General features: G+C 40.6%; 1 long non-coding RNA gene across 1 annotated transcript; it reads left to right on the top strand.

The window, feature by feature from the left end:
* The first annotated feature begins 2,099 nt into the window (after positions 1–2,099).
* Positions 2,100–9,124, top strand: LOC132529967 (uncharacterized). Its single transcript, XR_009543621.1, has 3 exons — positions 2,100–2,172; positions 6,007–6,091; positions 8,993–9,124. It is a non-coding gene; the product is annotated as an uncharacterized LOC132529967 (long non-coding RNA).
* Positions 9,125–17,186: the final 8,062 nt, after the last annotated feature.

Genomic DNA, 17,186 nt, shown 5'->3' with positions numbered 1-17,186 from the left:
ACTGAGCTCCCTGGAGCATTTAAAATGAGATTCAATTGATGACAAAATGGATTCATTTAAGAATGAAGGCATAAGGAAAGCAACACTCTTTAAGTAAATTCTTTCATATATATGCATATGCTTCCTTTAACCTAGAAGCTCCAGTGCTAAACATGACTAAAGGTTTTTCAAGGCTTTCACACATCAGTGGAGCCCAATTCTCTTCCCGTTCTCTTTCATTCCATTTCTAAATTGAGTATCAGAATGATAGAAAATCAGTCATCAGATAATACTTTTTAGTGATTCTAGAACTCACACACTGCTTTCTTTTATTACTCTTTGAAAAAATACCTTCAGGTTTTCTAGCTGATTGGAGAGCTGGATGAGAGCACAGTAGGGTCTAAATACTATTATCTTTCAAAGATATAGCAAAGAGCCAGAGTCGCTGACTAATTCACACAAGCACTTTGGAGGATATAATCAGTAACCTTGAGAGTATGTTTCTGGGTTTTTTGTTGTTGTTGTTTTTTGGGTTTTTTTGTTTTGTTTAAACCAGCTATGATTATGGATGTGCTTCAGATGGTAATCAAGTGAGTGGTGGCTTTTATTTCAGATCTAAAAAGCAATTTATTACTGCCTTTCTCACTTATGTTTCCCTGTCAAGTAGGCAGTCCCATGCTGGGCTCTTAGCAGCTGAGCATCTTCAGTTAGCTTTAATTATCATCTAGCTCATGACTTCCTTGGTAGGCTGGGTTCCCTATTTGGCCCTCACCCCTAATTTTCTACCCCTCTCTATTAAGTTTTCTATTGTTGTGTAGCAAATTACCAGAAACTCAGTGCCTTAAAACAGCATACATTTAGGATTTTACGGGTACTGCTTAGCTGGCTTCTGCGCTCAGAGTCACACAAAGCTGAAACTAAGGTGCCATCTGGGGTTAAGGTCTCATCTGAGGCTTGGGGTCCTCTTCCACCTTCACATAGTTGTTGGCAGTTCATCTTCTTGCAGCTGTAGAATTCTTGACAGCTTGCTTCTTCAAAGCCAGCATCTCTGAACTCTAGACTCTCTTTTAAAGGGCTCACCTGGTTTGGTCAGGCCCACCCAGGATAATTTCCTTTTAATTTGAAGTCAACTGATTATAGACCTTAATCACATCTGAAAAATCTCTTCATTTTTGCCATATAACATAACAATCATGGGAGTGATGTCCCATTGCCTTTGCCATATTCCACTGGTTAGAAACAAGTTACAGGTGCCACTGACACTCAAGGGTGTCACTGTTGGGGGGGTCATCTTAAAATCTTCCTACCACATTCTCTTTCTGAATAAGAACAGAAATGAGGGCTTCCCTGGTGGCGCAGTGGTTGAGAGTCCGCCTGCCGATGCAGGGGACGCGGGTTCGTGCCCCAGTCCGGGAAGATCCCACGTGCCGCGGAGCGGCTGGGTCCGTGAGCCATGGCCGCTGAGCCTGCGCGTCTGGAGCCTGTGCTCCGCAACAGGAGAGACCACAACATTGAGAGGCCCACGTACCACAAAAAAAAAAAAAAGAAAGAACAGAAATGAGGCTGGTGAGCATCCAGTAGCCACTCTCTCATGCATTCAGTACACTTTAGTGTAGATTAATCCTCAAGAAAGTGTCTTATGTCACCTATTTACATCATTGACTCATATCCCAAAGTCAAAGATCCTTGTTGCGAGAGTTTAAGGGTTTTCCTTTATTGGGCAACTTTGACTATAGATCCAGTGGAGGTGAAAGGTGTGTGTGGTCATTTTGGATGTTTAATTGTTCTTTTCCAGAGGATATCAAGGAACAAAGAAAGCTGAATCTATTATAGAAATTTTCTTCTACCTCAAGTGGAAAAGCAAAGGTGTTTCAGGATAAGATCAGTAAGGGCCACAGGTCCAAGGGAAGTATTCAGCCTCTCCTGTGTTTGGAATAAAGTGAGTTCTTCCTGTTCCCTGGCGTCCTCAAAGGGAAAATGGCTCCAGTCATGACATTCGTAGTAAGGTTGGGCCATGGCTCTATTAGTGTTAAAAATGTTTCTCCATAAACACTTTCAAGTAGTATAATTTTCATTACCTGTACCCTTCTGCTTTCCCATTAACACCTTCTTTTCATTGTAGGTCTAGCCCTGGAAATCCTGGTAAAGCTACAAGCAGACTAAAAAGTATCATTCACAGCACAAGTGACGTGTGTAAGTAGATTTTGTAGAATTTAAGATTCCAAAATTTGTACATTTGGAGATGTACTATTTGGAAGAGAGAATTAGAGGAACACCCACAACACATGTGTGCACATGTATGCATGTATAGTCACACCTCTCACACTTTCTCATTGCTACTCAGGTATGACCCTAAAATAACAACAATACTAATCATTTATTGAGAATAACCATGTTTCAGCCGTGTTACATATAATATTGCTTATCTATCTATCTATATATCTATCATCTATCAATCATTGCTAATGTAATACAGATAATGTTGGGCTTGCCCTACCTTTGAAATTTACATAAAATTGGTTTGAATGTCCTAACTTTCTGTGGAAATCCAATTTTCTCCCCAAGATTGGGATAGATTCTTGTGGTCACTGCTAGCTCTGATTTCATGTTCGTACTGCATTCTCACTCTCATTGATATCTGGCCTTTGGAGCTTTTCCCTTGTCTGTCCCGCAGACCCATGGACCCCATAAAAGAACACAGGTTGTGCTCCTGGAACAGGACTGGTTACATAATTTGTAGAGCCCAGTGCAAGAAGAAAATAAGGAGACCCTCTGTCAAAAATAATTAAAAATTTCAAGATGGGGCTTCCCTGGTGGCGCAGTGGTTGAGAATCTGCCTGCTAATGCAGGGTACACAGGTTCGAGCCCTGGTCTGGGAAGATCCCACATGCCGCGGAGCAACTAGGCCCGTGAGCCACAACTACTGAGCCTGTGCATCTGGAGCCTGTGCTACACAACGAGAGGCCACGATAGTGAGAGGCCCGCGCACCGCGATGAAGAGTGGCCCCCACTTGCCACAACTAGAGCATGCCCTCGCACAGAAACGAAGACCCAACACAGCAAAAAAAATAAATTAATTAATAAACTCCTACCAACGTCTAAAAAAAAAAAAAAGAAAAAAAAATTTTCAAGATGGTGACAGGAGAACATTAAACAAAGAATGTGGCCTTTCTAAGCTTGGGGGTGCGACCGCACAGGTCACGTGCCCACAAAGGTAGCCCTGTCCTAGAATTTCCCCAAATACTACTCCTTACAAGGCAATCAGATGAACTACATATTTATTAAAGTGCTTAGGGTAATAGTAGAAGAGCACTGGGTCTAGGGATCACAGCAACTCACAGCAGAGAACTTCAGATTAAATGTTTCCCTCAAATTTCTGTCCATATCTACTGAAATTTAGTTGATCTATAACTTCCTCTTTTTTTTCCTAATATCTTTCTAAACCATGGCCCATGCCCAGGGTTTGAGTGTGGGTGCTCATCAAAGCATTCTACTGGGCAAAAACTTGACCTACTCCTAAGAGAAACTGTCTCCTTCCCTAGGGATGGAAGTAGGAATAGTTGTATTTTAAATAGCAAATTATTCTTATTCTCACTGCTCAAATTATTCTCTTTTCTGCAAGGTATTATTATTATCATCCTCATTTTACAGGTAAGGGGTTCTGATGCTCAAGAGAACATAGCTGGTGAAATGATATCTAGCTTCAACTTTTGTATTCTTTCCACTAAGCTTGCTGCTCTCTAAATCTGGAAGGGTTTTTGAGAAATCACAAATTAGTCCCCGAAGATGCCAAGACTATCTCTATGGAGGTGCAGCCTGGTATAAATCTTTCAGTGGTTCCACTAGAACCCAACAGTTTGGACTATTGGTGTCAGATTATCGTGTGAAGCAAGGTTAGCCAGAGGGCTGTCATGGAGGAAGGTTAGACCATGTCCCTCTTCCTTTCCTAGGCAATATGGGATTTAAGGACTGTTTAAGATCCCTTTCTTCAACTCTTTATGGAATTGGAGACCATCATTATTACCTTTATGCTCTATGTACAGTGAAAAACATAGCTATCCTCTTGGGACTCTCAGAGCCACTCTTGTTACTGAATTTCCCTCTTTCTCCACAAGGGAGGAAGAATCCTCCAATACTTGGCAAACATCCTTGGAGATATTTTGTGCATTGTTGGTGTGGTCCATGTACTGTGGTCAGTCCATCATTCAGTCTTAGGATAACCTAGTTCAAAACCACCCGAGCCATCAAACCATTTATGTATTTAAGCTGGGTACATGTGAACGTGCTGCAGTCCACTTTTTGGACCAAATTTCAGTATGAAAATGCCTCCTTATGAATAGAGTGATTATATAATTCATCATCCAAATCTGGACAGTTTTAAGAATGAAAGGGTACTAAAGAATTAATTATATAGTTTTAAAAAATGTACATTTACTAACCAACAAATTAGTTTTATTAGAATGGTAGACCTATGGTCTGTTCAAAGACTATTTTCAAAAAAGAAATTATTTTTCAAGAAAAAAAATAATAGAACAGTGTACATGAAGAAAAAATTTTAAGTTATTTATATCTATTATCTGAACTTTGAAATGATATCATCTGAATAATTAGTCTCGATATATATTAATGTGATTTAATCAGTTGCACAGTGTTCTGTCTGATAATCAAGCCGATTGTATTTTCCTGATTTTTTTTCAATATGTTGTTATTAAGTTAAATGTTCACATATAAATGCTCACAATCATCTTAAAGATTATATTTTAAGGTTTATAAATTTTCAAATTGTTAACACCTTAAATTGGCTCTTGTCTGAGAAAATACTCTCTATAGATGCTGAGATACTTGTTAAGCTCAGAGCAAGCAAATTCTGCTAAGTAAAATATATTTTAAATCTTTAATTTGAATTTTCAAATGGAATATTTCAGCCAAATAATTTCACAAAGACTGTCTTTTTGTCTCTATTTATGATAACTATTTCAACAAATAATTTTATAAGCAAAAGCTCATTAAATAAAGTTTTCACCATTTATAAATCTTTTGACTCTTTTACCAAATTTAAATGCCCCCAAACTGTAGACCTTCTCAGATTTCTTTCTGAAACAAAATATAAATTTATCCAGTTAAAAACAGGAATTTTATCAAAAGATACTTCCTACAAGATGAGATATTCCCAGGTACAATCACAGAATTTCAAATCATATTTGGGGATTATTTGAACTCTCCTTTCTGGGTTGTTCACTTTCTATCTTGCTTGTATAGGGATACATTTCAATATCTTCTTATTTTTAAGCTTTGTTTTTAGTAATTGTGATTTCATTAAACTTCAGAAGCTGAACTGTTTGGCATTCCATTCAATAAATACTTTAAGTATTTCCAGCTAATTTTGAATGAAATGGAGCCAAATTTAGAAAACTTGTTTATAAAAATGTTCAATGCCATTGACGGGCACTTAAGTTGATATAGAATATAGTTCTTCAAGACTCAAGCATTTCTAAATCTTATATCAGACAGGAAGGAGAGAAAGCATGTAATGCCATGTTGGTATAATTTAGAGTCTTTAATATCAGGTTTGTAATTCAGTAATGCTATGTGTAGGTAATTATATTTATCCATTTTCCTAATTGAATCTTCTGTGGATATAACTACTGTATAAATTATATGAGCACTACACTAATTGTTATACACTTCTCTTCCATAACTGGAGAACACTGTCTTTACCATGACGGTCTGTTCTACCAAAACTTGAATTATTATCACAAAAAGTTTTTATTTTAAGTGTCAAACTTTTAAATGGAATTTTCAGTAGCATTCACAATAATATCAGATGTGGAAGAATCAACGTCTAAAACCTCTACTTTGATTCCATGAACTGGATGAAAAACAATGAACCAATATTGCAATTAAAAGATTTTTCTATTTGAAGTAAATGATGACACTAACATAAAACTGGTGGCATTTAATTGTGATTCTAATATTACTGGAGATAACACATAACATCTCTTGTTTTACTTTTTCTATGTACACAAGAAAACTTGGAATTGAAAATATATTGGAATGTGTTTAGGAGAACAGTCATTTGATTTAAACATGATCTAAACACATGCTTCACACAGTGAGTATAAATGCACCTTCCGAAGCTTTAGTGGTTAACATTTTTCCCAGCGCATTCTTCTTAAAATAACTATTAAGCATCGATATTGATGCTTCCTTAGTAGATTTAGTCTTCTGGCTCTCATGCGGTCAGTGATATCACTGTGACCCCCCATACAGAGAATGATAAACGTCAACAAACGTTTTGTCCAAGAAACATGTTCATCATCAACTTTCTTGGATGTTTAGTAATTTTCCACTAAATATACTCCTTCATTTTTATTGAATTCATTGTGGTTAAAAGGACTTATTTCAGTATAAACATGTTATCAACAAAATAAACAGTTGTAGATTTACAATAAATGGCTAAACTACCATGTAAGAACTTAATCTCTAGACTCTCTCACATATGTTACAGTAGCGTGTCTCTGTGTCTCATGTTTCTCATTGATCCCAGCATCTCTCTGGCTCTGATGGAGTTCTCTTAAATCTACTCCAGCTTATCTTAATGCAACAATTGCTAATTATACTTTGTTTAAAAATGAAAAATCGAGAAAAAATTCTAAACCACGTGAGATACTGGACAACAGGCATAAACCAGGACTGTCCCAAACAAAATGAGACATAGAGACATCCTGCTGATGAAGAATGTAAGCTCTGCTCTCCAATATTCTAGGATTTACCCATAAACCCTGCACACTTGTCAAAATATCCTCAATTAGTGTTATTATAATGTGAGACCTTATGAATTAATTTTCCATGCCGGGCTGACCTTTATTATTATTTTTTAGGTTAAAAAAAGCTAAAGTAATACTTAATGAGGTAGAATCTGTTATAAACATCATCAAAACTTGCATATTAGAAGTGAAAATTATTAGTTTATTTTTTATTTTTACTTTATTTTTTATAAAGTAGTTAGGAAGTTAAGTTTCATTGTGTTTATCTCCATGCTTTCTGAGATACTGTTGCTATTAAAAATGCCTTGTACTTAGAACTGCTAAAATAAAAATAGTGACAATACCAAGTGCTGGTGAGGATGTGGAGAAACTGGATTTCTGACACAGCCATTCTGGAAAATAGCCATGGCCGCTGAGCCTGCGCGTCTGGAGCCTGTGCTCTGCAACGGGAGAGGCCACAACAGTGAGAGAGGCCCATGTACCGCCAAAAAAAAAAAAAAGCATTTACCATAAAAGCAATTGTACTTGGGCATTTATCCCAGAGAAATAAAAACTTATGGTCAAACAAAGACATGTGCATGGATGTTTATAGAAGCTTTATTTGTAAAAGATAAAAATCAGAAACAACCCTAATGTCCTTCAATAGTTAAACAAGCTGTGGTACATCCTTACCACGGAATAGTACTCACAAGAGAAAGGAATGAAATATTGATCCATGTAAGAACTTGGATGGATCTCAAGAGCATTATGTTGAGTTTAAAAAGCTAATCTCAATAGGTCACATACAGCATGATTCTATTTCCATAATATTCTCAAAAGGACAGAATTATAGATATGTAGAACATATTAACGGTAGCCAAGGGTTAGAGACAGGGGTGAGTGCAACTAAATAGAAGTAGCATGAGGGAGTTCCTTGATGGTGATGAAACAGTTTGTATCTTGTGGTAGTGATTATATGAATCTACACAGGTGATAAAATTTCATAGAATTACACACACACACACACACACACGAGTGCAACTTCCTGGTTTTGATATCACACTGTAGTTACCAATGTTCTGAACTCTTTGTCTGGTAAATTGTTTATGTCTGTTTCATTACACTATAGCTATATAAGATGATGACTGGGGGAAACCGGGTGAAAGGTACTATTTTTGCAACTTTCTGTAGTTTATAATTATTTTCAAATAAAAAGTTAAATGAAGAAACAAAAATACATTTGCCCCTTTTATGTTGTATCTGATATTATGATATCTGCTTACCTGGAAAGGAAAAGTAATGATCAAATGATTTCAAGTTTCAATTATCTTTTTTTCTTTCTTCTTATCTGTATTTCTTATTTGTTTTGTGGTGAATACATATTATTAACATAATAAAAATAATGAGGAGATAAAGTAAAGGTTGGATTACTAATGTCAAGGTGGATTGAGGTGAGGGAAGAAGCAGCAGCAGAGATAGTGGCCACCAGAGAGAAACAGGGGCTGTATTTTTTTTTTTTTTTTCTGGTACACGGGCCTCTCACTGTTGTGGCCTCTCCCGTTGCGGAGCACAGGCTCCAGACGCGCAGGCTCAGCGGCCATGGCTCACGGGCCAAGCCGCTCCGCGGCACATGGGATCCTCCCGGACCGGGGCACGAACCCATGTCCCCTGCATCGGCAGGCGGACTCTCAACCACTGCGCCACCAGGGAAGCCCCAGGGGCTGTATTTTTCAACGCAGGGCATAATGCATGCATAATGGACACCCCCCAATAGGTGCGCAATGATAGTTTACTGAATGAAAGAATGAATGTTCAAAAGGTGTTAGACACAAGTCAGAGCAGATGGAAAGAGGTTCAGAGAGAGGCTGGAAAGCCATCAGGTAGCAAATAGAATGGCTTCCAGGGCACATAACTGGAATCTGTTTAAAAAAAAAAGAGGACTGATAATCTCTAAATGTGGAAGAAATCTAGGTCAGAACTGTTTAGACCAGGCTTAAAGGCTAAAAAAGTCTCATTGAGTTCAGAGAATAAACCACTTGGACCACTAATACTTCCTTGGAGCTGGTAAGCCAATATTGTGTCAGGTAGGAAGGTAGCTTTTTGTTCTAAAGAGCTAAGTGGGTCCACGATATGTTGAAGTCCTGCTAGGGATAGGTTCCATACCTTAGAGGAAAGACCAACATCCCATGTCTCTCAGAGCAGAACCGTGTGAGTTTCCAAAATGATCTGAGGGTTTCTTGGAGTAAGTCGTTACCTTAATCCCACAGGTCAAGTTTAGCTCGTGACAAGAGAAGAATGGAGATTGGATTCTTTGCTGGGCCTAGTAACCTGAGATTGTCTGACGGGGACTTCCATTAGCCCCGTGTTCACTAAAGCTTGCCACACCACCAGCAATGGTTTGCACCCTGCCTCAGCGTCTTTGTGGATGCCAGGTGAGAGGCTCAGCCTGTGCCCCGTGCGTGGTGTGGGCTCTTCATCAGTCACGTGTGTCAACCACACAGGCACGTTTAAGTGCTGCCTTCCCTCTTGTAGTAATTGTTACTATGTAAACAATCTAATCTGAGTGCTAATACATGTAATTTCACTGAACTGACAGTAATGAATCTTGAGTGTGCTGTTCCACAGACTTGCTTCTTTCCCAGGTGAGGGGAGGCAGTGATGAGCATCCCTTCTGTGGCCACCCAGGGTCCATGGGTTTTCAAGGTCTTCAGAGGAGCACTTCAGTTTTCAGGTCAACACCCCTTTTCTTCATCAACTTTGAGTGAAAATCGTAATAAAACACACAACGGGTTGTAATGGAGACGCAGCATACTGTAATTTGAGAGAAGAATCACAGATTTTTGGAATAATATTTGATGGTGCTTTGGAATACTTTTATGGTTGAACACTTACGTCCTGGGAGCAGGACTCTGTGAGCCTACCTGCTTTTACCAACTAAGCCACCCAGTTTCACTTCTAGTCTGTGGTCAGTTGTCTTCACGGTCAGTCTCCTGGCTGAGACATATACGCAGAGCTTCTGGTTCCAACCCTCGCATTTTAGGGTTCAGAGAAGCGGAGGCCACGGGTATAGGAGGGACAGAGCTGGTCCCAGAACGTGCCTCATCCTTCTCATTGCAGTGCCACTTCTCCCAGGCCGTGCACCACCTTTACAGGCTGCAGGACACCAGAGGACCAGGGACCAGTTGTTAGGAGAGAGGCCAGGGGACAGTTAAAAGTGATATTACTTTGTGGCATTCACAGCTGCGAGGAGTGATGGCAGCCAGATGTATTCATTCGATCCATTCAGTGATTATTCATCCAGTACTTTCTCATCCAGTACTTTCTATGTGCTGGGGACTGGTTTAGGCACTTGGGAAACAGAAATGAACAAAACTGCAGAATTCCTCATCCTCGTGGAGGCCACATTGTAGCAAAAGGAAAAGGAAACGCACAGTCCTAACTATGTCCCAGTCCTGTCCTCAACAATGTACATATGTTAACTCATTGAATCCTCACAATGGCCCTTTGAGGTAGGCAGGATTGTTTTCTTTTGTTTTTTTTTTTGGTAGGATTGTTAATCACATGTTGCAGGTAAAGAAACTAAGGAACAGGGAATAAAAATTAAGAAACTTGCTCAAGGTCATGCAGCGAGTAAATAACCAGCCTGGGATCCAGCACTAGCTGTTTGGCTGTGAATTCCTGCTCTGAACCACTGCACTTGACTGCCTGATTCATGAGTGAGGTTAGAGCCGTGGTCTTCTTTCTTTTCTTTCTTTTTTTTTTTTTTTTTTTCCTATAAGCAGCGGAAGCCTCCCTCTTTTTAGAAATGAACTTCCATGTGGAGGACCAAAAAATAAAATAATAAAAGTGGCCCTGTTCTGGATGAAGAGAATGGAGAGGGTGGGGAATTCACATTGTTCTCGCTGGATGGCAGGAGCTGATCAGTAGATGCCTGCTTCCAGAGAGCCTCTGCTCCTCCTTGGTTCCCACCCTGTTAGACCTGGCACCCTGCACCAAGGCTTTAGAAAGAGCTGGAGTGGATGTGCGGAAAATGGGACAGCAGACACGTCTGGGTCAGCCCTGGGAGGTTAGAGGAGTTGTGGTAGTGGTACCAGCAGAGTAACTCAGGAATTTTCAGTCTGTACCCCGACAGTGTGTTTGGGGGGCTCTCTCCCATCCTTTGAGAGTAACTGATGCTGTGGTGCTCTTCTGTGACTGATGGCAGAGGGTCTTGTAAGGGGGAGAGTGGGAGGTTGAAGGTACACTGAAAACCCGGGGATGCTTTTCTTCTTCTCATCATTCCTTCTTTTGCCTCCTGCCTTGACTATCTCTGGCCCTGCGTGATGGAGCCACAGACAGTGCCAGAAAGAGGCCTCACAGCTCTCGGGCTGATGGTGTGTATCCCTCTGAACATCCACTGAGGTCAAGTTTTACAGACTTCTAATGGCTACTGTGGCAGTATCGAGGCAATGGCCTTCTAGTGGCACCGTTATTTCACCATCTCTTAAAAGAGTAGAATAAATATTACCCCTGCTCTTCCCAAGGAACCTGCCCAAAGTTGCCAGATTCAAAGATTCAAAGGGCAGTTCCTGGGGTATTTTGTTTCCGAAAGTCCTGGAACGGAGCAGTTTATAAAGTCATTTTGCTAAGCCTTTCTTTTGCAGCTACTCCCATTCCCAGCCCTCAGTAATCAGCTGGAAGTTTGGAGATCACTTGCCCTGGCCAGCCTGGAGGTAGCTTTTCCCCAGCTACTCCTCCAGGTTCCTTTTCACTGGCCTCTGCTTTGAATTGTTACTTTCCTCTCTGAAGGCACTGTCTGACTTTGTTAGCAGGTCTGACACTGTCTGGCTGCTTGCAAAGAGCAACTAGTGCCAATAAGGTGCCAGCAGGCTTCTAGGCATGGGAGACACAAAGGGGAAAAATCCTTTTTCTAACCTCAAGGTGCTCACAGTTTAGTGGGGAGACAGCCAGGTAAACACGAAATCACACCGTCGTGTGATATCGTATTGTAATTGTCAAAGGAAGGCTGTAGTGGGAACGGGACAGAAGGATGCATCATGTGCTTGGGAGAAGCAGGGAAGGCTTTCCGTGTGAGGCAACCGAGAGCTGAGACTTGGAAGGAAAGGAAGAACTTCAGGGGTATGTACATCAAGTTGGAAGAAAACCACTGCCAAGGGCTTTGTGGCATCACGCCACATGCCATATCTAAGGCACTGACTGGGCCGTGTTACCAAAAGAGAGAGGCACTGGGTTCCTATTCCTACTTCTCTATAATCAGGACAAATCAAAAGTCTTAGTTTAGAAGTTGATCATTGCTTCCTTTGAATTCTCGCCAGAACCTCCTTGAAAACCGGTGCTTTTTAAAATCTCACCTTCCCCTTTCCCATCCCATCTCACCCCCAGGAACAAATATAATGACTTTGCCAATTAGCACTAAATAATGGGAGCTGAGTTGAACAACGAAAGAATAAAGTGGGAAATAAAAGATGGAAATTAGCCAGCCAGATTGGGGAGAGCCTTCAATATCAGGCTAAGGCATGTGGGCTTTACTTGGTAGCAGAAGCAAGAATCTGATGAGACTAGTAGTAGTAGTGGAGACAAGTTGGAGCTAGAGATAAGGTTTAGGCCGTCTTCAGTAGGCTGCGAAACAGTAGCTGAAAGCAGCCAGATGGTAAAAACTTCTCAGTGAAGAGAGAACCCGAAAAGAAAAGAAACGAGAGCTGCACATGTAATCTTGAAGACACAACAGTTAGAGAGCAGACCCAGAAAAACCTGTCTTAAAGCATTGGCTTCCACGTTTGCGGATATTAATAGCACCACCCAGTCTGTCTGCTACTAGGAGTCATTGAAATAATGCAAGAAAAGTGCTTAACACATTGCCTGGTGCAGAGCACTTAATAAATATTACTCTTCATTATTATTATAGAAGAGTGATTTTTTTGTTTTTTGCATTGCGATAAGGTCAACTGATGTACAAATACTAATTGTTAATATATGCATTGATGATTTGTTGCCCGGTAACTATGATTTTTGAAGTGACAAACTCATTTCAGTGTTTGCCTTTTAATTAAAATGGGTACTTCGGCATTTTAAAATTCATTTTTGAAGGAACCCCCCACTGAGCTGCAGCATCTCAGGCACAGCAGGGGTATGCTACCATTTTTAAAAAGCCAGCTAACAATTAATGTCATAATTTTATATTTATCCTGCTAATTACGGCAAAGACAAATCCCAGTTTGTCCACGACTGTGCAAACAAACAAAGAAGGCTTAGCACCATGAGGCAAGTTACTTGCAAATTTGCATATTAATTACTGTTTACCACCTCTGCTCCTGTGGCTGATTACTTCTAACAAAGAGCAGACGTATACAGTGGCTTGGATCGTCTGAGACAACCTGAAATGCAGCCCGCTACTCTCTGAGCAGGCTAGGAGAAGGCTGCGGTGCTTACTAGTGGTGACATGACCAGAAGGGAACAGTCCACACTCCTGGCTCAAGGGATCGTTATGTGAAGAGCCATTAAGGTTTCTGAGATGCATTTTATAAAGCATAACAGACAACAAAAGTGATCCTACAGATTCTCACTCAAATAAGACCATCTTTGCTTTAATGTACTCTGGAGCAGTGTTATTCTTGATGTGTGCTATACAGTGTGAAAGATAATATCTATTTTTCTGTGTGTGCTTTGAAAGGTTACTCGTCCATTATGATTAAACCCTGGGTACAGCACCCTGGAGTAAAAGATTTCCTTAGACTCATGAATCTACTTTCTTTCCTCAGTTTTGGCGCCAGTTGCCAGGAGGACAGGGTGCTCTGGGTGGAGACACCCAAAATCCAGTCCTGTTTTCTCCTGATGGTGTTGAATGGATTGGGACAGTCTTATGCCTGTCTAACCCGGGAAGGGACGTTTAGTGTGTATTGGAGAATTTTAACTTGGCTGTAATTGGAGACAAAAACCACATAAGTTGATTTAAAGACACTAAGCCTGAAAGAAATTCTTTGTGCTCACAATTCGGAATAAGCAAAATCAGCCTCCTCTTGAGACAAAGTCCTGTCCAACAAAACCCCTGATGGAGGCGAGAGAAAAATCAATGGAAAAATTTTAATGCTGACATAAGCATAATATATTATGCATGATAATCTTCAGACTATGAAATCCACTTACATGCAAACATTTGAAAAAGCAGGGGCTGCTTTACAAGGTGACTTCAGCTTCCTGTAGTTGTGTGAAAAATGTTCAAAGTGTAAGAACAGGACAACTCCTGTCTGTTTTTAGTCTCTGAAAGAAGAAAACAAATACTTGTATTGGTAATGGCTCAATAGCCACTCCTTAGGAAAGTCACAGTAATATTACAGTAATAATAACAGTAATAATAGCTAACAGCTATCAAGTGCTTACGCTGTTCCAGGCGCTTAATATGCATGATCTCACTTAATCCTCAAAATGAAGAGGGTTGAATTTTTCATCCCCCTGAAAATAGCTGGAGACTGAAGCTCAGAGTGATTAAGAAACTTGCCCCAAATCACAAAAGTAGAAAGTGGAAGAGCTGGGATTTGAACCCAGGCAGACTGACTCTACAGGCCACCATGCTATGCTGCTTCTCATTTTATATATTAGGAAGCTGTAGTTTATTTTCCTAATGCCCCAGGTTTTGTTGTTAAGTTGGAATTCTATTCCAGTTTTCTGAGCTCCAAAACTCATTATCTTTACATTCCTCCATGCTACCTTCCCTAATTAAAACAAAGCATTAGATTTGAAATATCCTAATATATTAGAGCAGAGGTCAGTGAACTAACTGACCAAATCTGCCCACTGCCTGATTTTGTAAATAAAGTTTTATTGGAATGCAGCCATGCCCACTTGTCTAAGTGTTATCTGTGGCTGCTTTTGTGTTACAGTTGAGTCATTGTGATAGTCAGTGTAAGGTCCACAGCCTAAAATATTTCCTGTCTGGCTGTTCACAGAAAAAGTTTGTTGACTCATGACTTATACAAAACATTTCTTTTCTTTTTCCTAACTAACCTGTGGCCCAAGTCTTCAGCAGCAGCAGCTTTGAGCAAGAGAATAGGTGAAGTGATGACTAGCCTGGCTAACTGTGCTTATTTTAAATCTGAGAGTGTCTGGGGCCTCTGGGGACAAGTGAGCACAAGGACAGAGGCTTGTTATTAGTCTTTGCTGTTTTCTCTCTACCTGTCCCAGAATCCCAAGAAAAACTATTCCCTCCTGTATCCCCAGCACCTTCAGCACTGCCAGAGATATAGTGGATACACAGTAGATAATTGTTGAATTAATAGTCAGAAATATCTTGCAATAGACCGTGAATTCTGTCTCCAGTCAGTCTCCAGGATGGAGTTCAAGCGCCTTAGCCTGACAGTTGCGATCCTGTCCCCTCCCCCTACGTATCATAACTCATTTGCCTATGCAACACTTTCTATTTTTTCAAGACTTAACTCCTGACCATTTGACCACTCAGGAAGGTCAGGTTTGCTAGGTGGGCCAGATCACAGCTGGCTTTGGAAGAGGACTGATGTGTTCAAAACGATGCTTATGATATGCAAAAGAACCTGTAGGGGGCAGAGACTAGAGGCTAAGGGATCAATTAGGAATCTATTTGAGGTGATAATTGTGTAGACAAGGGCAATGAGAATAGAGAGGAAGGGACAAATCGGAGAGACATTTGAAAGGAAGCACCTTCAGGAATTTGATGACTTAGTGATCTGAGGGATGAAGAGGGAAGTGTAACAGAATAAGAATTTTAGTGTTAGGACTAGTAGATTTTGTTGTCATTGACAAAAATAGATACTCTCGGAAGAGAAGCAGGGTAAAGGGAGCGAGACAAAGTGTATCTGGAATTAAGACTGGGATTATCCTTCTGATGATACCTGTGTGGAATAGGATATGTGGCATTAGTGCCACTTTCGAGGTGAGGCCTAGAGATTTTGACCCAGTAAGAATTGACAAACACAACATTGTAAATCAACTATACTCCAATAAAAACTTCAAAAATAATAATAATAAAAAGAATGGACAGGGCTTCCCTGGTGGCGCAGAGGTTGAGAGTCCGCCTGCTGATGCAGGGGACACGGGTTCGTGCCCCGGTCCGGGAAGATCCCACATGCTGCGGAGCGGCTGGGCCCGTGAGCCATGGCCACTGAGCCTGCGCGTCCGGAGCCTGTGCTCCGCAACGGGAGAGGCCACAACAGTGAGAGGCCTGCGTACCGCAAAAAAAAAAAAAAAAAAAAAAGAATGGACAAACTGACTCATTGATTCATTCACTCAACAAATATTTGAGCAGGCATAGTGTGCCAGGCACAGTTCTAGGCCCTTGGGATATATCAGTGAACAAAACAAAGATCCCTGCTTTTATGGAACATGCATTCTAGCAAGAGACAGGCAATAAATAATGAACATAATAAATAAGCATATAGTGTAATAACGTGTTAAGTGCTATGGAAAAAAGACAAGGTAAGGCAGGGCAAGGTGGCTGGAGGCTCTGGGGGCAGGTGAAGGCCTTTGCAATTTCCCAGATAACATCTAGAGCTCTTTTTCTCTGATCAGTGGTTTGTTATTCATTTTCTGACCAAACTGTCAGAAGAAAAAATTGTAGGGCATTGGCTACTGTGTGATATTTTAATAAAGATACTCTGTATGCCACATCTGGTGGCAATTAAAAAAAGGGAAACTTCTCATGGTTCCCATTTCCTGAATGAGTAGCACTGCAATGAAATTTCGATGAGTTGAGGCTGATAATTTTCAGCAATTTAAATGTCGTTGCCTTTCCTAGAAGGAAGAGCTTTGTTTGTAAACAGCTGGGTCAAAAGAAAACGTAACCTCATTATTCACATTCTTCTGATAGGCTCCCAGTCAGAACATATGGGGCAGAAGGGATATACAGGGGCCTGAAACATAATCACCTAGCTTTGGGGTTTTGTTCTTTGTGACGATGGGGGAAAGGTAAAGAGCTAATTTCATTCTTTCTTAGAAGACAAGTTGGACGGGATGACAAACTTTTTGTAAAGACCGAGAATTCAAGCAATTACCTAGTGATGCATGGCAACATACCTGCATGCTTGCCTTCTTGGATTATTGAGGGTCAAAGTCCCCGCTTGGGTCACACGCTAAACAGCTCTCAGTTTTCCGTGTTTCTTCAACAGGATATGATATGCCAAAGATCCACTTTAATTTCTACTGCCTTCCATTGCCAAGATGCTTATTTGGGGTCCTCAGAGGAGAGGGGGTATTTAAAAAGGAAGGAGGGAGGAAAGAGAGGGTGATGTGGTTTGGACAGTGTCAGGAGACACAGTTGGTCCAGATTAAGAGAGTGGTATGCGTTGTAATTCTAAAATGGCCTCAGCTCTATTGAAAATAGAGAAACTTAATTCTTTGATGTGGAAATGAGCTAAAAGGGGAAGGAAAAGGTATACTTGTAAGCTCTGGGCTTTTTTTTCCTGTGTTGCTTTTCCTAAGCCAGTGAAATCCTCC

The sequence above is a fragment of the Lagenorhynchus albirostris genome, chromosome 1, assembly GCF_949774975.1.
Source record: "Lagenorhynchus albirostris chromosome 1, mLagAlb1.1, whole genome shotgun sequence".
NCBI lineage: Eukaryota > Metazoa > Chordata > Mammalia > Artiodactyla > Delphinidae > Lagenorhynchus > Lagenorhynchus albirostris.
The sequence above is the reverse complement of the archived record's forward strand: the minus strand, read 5'-3'. Positions and strand labels throughout refer to the sequence as shown.